This window comes from Mastomys coucha, chromosome X, assembly GCF_008632895.1.
Source record: "Mastomys coucha isolate ucsf_1 chromosome X, UCSF_Mcou_1, whole genome shotgun sequence".
Lineage (NCBI taxonomy): Eukaryota > Metazoa > Chordata > Mammalia > Rodentia > Muridae > Mastomys > Mastomys coucha.
The window spans coordinates 56,504,582-56,508,344 of record NC_045030.1 but is presented as its reverse complement, the minus strand read 5'-3'; positions in this window follow the sequence as shown (position 1 = coordinate 56,508,344).

Sequence of the window (3,763 nt, the reverse complement as noted above, 5' to 3'; positions counted from 1 at the left end):
GACTCCATAGACTCATAGATTTAAATGTTTGGTCATCAGAGAGTGGTAGCCTTGTTGGAGGAAGTGTGTCACTGACTATGAGCTTTGAGGTTTGAAAATTGCAGGCCAGCTCTCTCCCTGTGGATCAGGATGGAGCTCCCAGCTACTTTCAACACTCCGTGTGCTGCCATGCTCCCTGCCATGATGATAACGAAAACTGGAAGCCAGCCCACCATTAAATGCTTTCTTTTGTAAAACTTTTCTGAGTCATGGCATGGTGTCTCTTCACAGCAACAGAACACTAGACGCTCTCTAAAGCAACCAAGATCAATACACATAATATATATATATACATATATATATGTATATATATGTATATAATTTCTTTTCTCCCTTTCCCAACAGGTCTTTTGTATATTCATTATGACTTTAGCATTTTTATGAATTTCCTAAGTGTGTGAACAGGTGGGTTTCTGTTCCTTGTGCCTTCTCTTGGGCTATTTTTTTTCCCATTGGTTTGTTTTGTCCAACATTGATGTGACTGTTTTTGGTTTTTTGTGTTTTTTTTTTTACTATGTTTTTTTAAAAAAAATTATCCTTTAAAAACTTGTTTTTTCATGAAAGACGAGAAGAGGGTGAATCCACATGGAAGGAGAGATGGGTGAGAGCTAGAAGTAGAGGGAGGGAAGCCATAATCAGGGTATACTATGTGAGAGTAAAACCTTTTTTCAATAAAAGGAAAAAATGTTTGTGTTTATGCTCCTCATGTGTGTGCAGGTATAGATGCATGTGCACCTGGGTATCCACCTCAAGCACTCTTCACCTTAGTTTTTGTTACATTTATTTATTTATTGTGTGTATGAGAGAGAGAGAGAGAGACAGACTGACAGAGACAGAGACATAGAGATACAGAGACAGAAGGACAGAGAGACAGAGAGATGGGTCAGAGGAAAATTTGCAGGAGTTGGTTTTCTTTTGCCACCATGTGGATCCTGGAGGTCAAACTCAGGTCTATAGGTTTGACAGTGGTTGCTTTAACCTGCTGAGGTATCTCACCAGCCTTTTACCTTATTCTTGGAGAGAGGGCTGCTTACCAAACCTGGAGTTTGCTGACTGGTTAGACTGTTGCCCAGGAGGCCCAGGAATTCTCTGTCTCTGCGTTCCCAAAGCTGAGGTGTACACCACTGTGGATCTGGATTTAGATCCTCATACTTGCATGGCAAGTATTTTACTGACTTAGACATTTCTGTAGTCCTCCTTTAAAAAATGCATTTGGGACAGGAACTCACGTAGCCTAGGGTGGCATTGAACTTGCTGTGTGTAGCTGAGGATGACATTGAATTTCCAATCCTCCCTGCCTCTACCATTTTGAATGCTGGAATTGCAGACACACGACATCATACATGACTGAAGATTTTCTTCTTCTCAAAAGAAAATACTGGGAGGCTGCACATGGGTTGGTGAGGGGTAGGGGATTGGAAGTCTGTTTTTCCCTCAGTTTTGCTATGAAATCAAAAATTGGTTTTGAGTCTTTTTTAAAAAAAACCAAACAAACACAAAGAGGACATTGACTACATTTCCTGGAAGACTTATATCATAATAGATATTGCAGTAAAAGCAATTTTCACATAATTGCCACATCAACTCTATAAAATGGATACATTTCACTGATGAAAAACATCACTGGGCTTTTGAAAGGACAACTAATTTGCTCAAGGTTACCCAGCTTGCTAGAGGCAGAGCCATGCTATTTCCACCATGCCCTAATGCCTCCTGCTGAGTACAGACCTCTGCCTGGGGAACTTGCTCAGAATATGGAAGCCCACAGCACTGAAAACAATTGTGGTAAATTGTAAATGGAAACAGGAATGAAAACAACTGAAGGCATCACCGTAAATATGGCCACAATTTTAGCTTTAATAGATTGCACAGGGTTTTGAGTTAGACTACACATGCCAGTTTGAAGACCTAGTCTACTGCTTATGAAGCTAATTTGTCTTTTTTTTTCTTGTAGCCACTTTTATGAACATTGTCTTTAAGCCAGGTGTGGTAGGTAGTGTTTGCCTATAATCCTGGCACTTGGAATAGTGGAGACAGGAGGATTTTTAGTTCCAGGCCAGCCTGACTTACATAGAAATACTCAGTCTAATTTTTTTTAAAAAGAAAAAAAACCATATCTTTGTGTATGTGTGTGCATATGTGCACATGTGTGCATGCACTCTTTCTTGAATGTATGCATGTATGTGCTCACCCATGTAAGTATGTGTAAAGGACAGAGGTCGAGTCAATACCCAGTGTCTTCGTTTGTTGCTCTCCACCTTATTTTCCTGAGATAGAGACTTGGAGACTGTGGATGACCGCTATTTTCTTAGCTAGACTGGCTGGCCACTGAACCTCTGAGATCTGCCTGAGTCCATCCTCCATGCTGGGTTAATGACAGGCCCAGCTATACTCAGCCTTTACAAAGGCACTGGAAATCTGAACGGAGACCCTCAAGTTGTGCAGGAAACATCTTATCCACTGAGATATCTCTCTAGCCAAGATGTCTAAAAAAGTGGTTTTTTGAGAATGTCACACATGGGTACCATATTTGATCATTTCTGCCCCCTCCCTCCTCCAACTCTTTCCTTTCTGTGTCCTTCCACTCCCTTCCAAATTCATGAGTTCTTTATTATTATTATGTTTTACTTATATATCTAGTCATGTGTGTGTGTGTGTGTGTGTGTGTGTGTGTGTGTGTGTGTAGCTGACTATATGGGCTTGAATAACCTATCAAGAATGAGAGAATGTTTCTTACTTAGAGATGGGACCTTGTGAGATACCACCCACCCCAGTCAGCACTGGCAGATCTTACTGTTCTATTGACAGCTTGACATTCTGACTGGGGTGAAATGGAATCACAATGTAGTTTTTATTTGTATTCCTTTCTTTTATGGCTAAGTGTTGGAATATGGTCCAACAATAGACTCTTTTTTAAATTAGATATTTTCTTTATTTACATTTCAAATGTTATCCCTTTTCCTGGTCTTCCCTCCAAAACCAACCTGTCCCTTCCCTCCCTCCCCCTGCTCACCAACCCACCCAATCCCTCTCCCCTGTCTTCCCTGGCATTCCCCTACACTGGGGCATAGAGCCTTCACAGGACCAAGGGCCTCTCTTCCCATTGATGACCCACTAGACCATCCTCTGCTACATATGCAGCTGGGGCCATGTGTACTCATTGGTTGGTGGTTTAGTCGCTGGGAGCTCTGGGGATACTAGTTAGTTCATATTGTTGTTCATCCTAAGGGGCTGCAAGCCCTTCAGCTCCTTGAGTCCTTTCTCTAGCTCCTTCATTGGGGACCCTGTACTCAGTCCAATGGTTAGCTGTGAACCTCGACTTCTGAATTTGTCAGGCACTGTTAGAGCCTCTCATAAGGCTAATATCTAATATATTACAAAGAACTCAAGAAGACAGCTATATCAGGCTCCTGCCAGCAAGCACTTGTTGGCATCCACAATAGTGTCTAGATTTGATGACTCTATGTGGGATAGATCCCCAGGAGGGGCAGTCTCTGGATGGCCTTTTCTTCAGACTCTGCTCCACACTTTGTCTCTGTATCTCCTCCCATGGGTATTTTGTTCTCCCTTCTAAGAAGGACCGGAGTATTCATATTTTTGTCTTCCTTCTTCCTGAGCTTCATTTGGTTTGTGGATTGTATCTTGGGTATTCCGAACTACTGGGCTAATATCCACTTATCAGAGAATGCATACCATGTGTGTTCTTTTGTGATTGGGTTACCTC